This window comes from Camelina sativa, chromosome 13, assembly GCF_000633955.1.
Source record: "Camelina sativa cultivar DH55 chromosome 13, Cs, whole genome shotgun sequence".
In the NCBI taxonomy this organism is placed as follows: Eukaryota; Viridiplantae; Streptophyta; class Magnoliopsida; order Brassicales; family Brassicaceae; genus Camelina; species Camelina sativa.
In genome coordinates, this window is record NC_025697.1 from 14645117 (window position 1) to 14645566 (window position 450).

A 450-nucleotide genomic window follows, 5' to 3' on the forward strand; every position below is an offset into this window, starting at 1 on the left:
AGCTGGGTAAGGATTAAGGCCCATTTGGTTTCCAAAGCTTCTAGAACGATCGAGTGGAGGGAGAAAAGGAAGAAAAATTTTGAAATTTCAAATTGGTCAAGGAGCTCGGCCACGTGCTGGTCGAGTGTGGGGTCGAGTGGTAGCCAAAAAGCAGGTCAAAGATTCCCATTTCAAATTTGAATGGTATGGACGCTCCACCCTTGTCTCCTTGTCCCCTTAGCTTCTTTATATACTCCTAGCACGAGATCATACCTCTCACACTCTCTCATTTGCTCAAAATATCTAAATTCAAGCTTTAAAGTCTCTCTCAAGTTCATCTTTTGCTCAAAGCTTAGTTCTTTCTAGTTTTTGGGTCACTAACCTATTAACTTTAAGCTTTGAGTTTATTCCTCTCAGTTTTTGTTCAAAAATGTCTTCCAAGATCACTAAGAAGTCCAAGCAAGCAGCTGC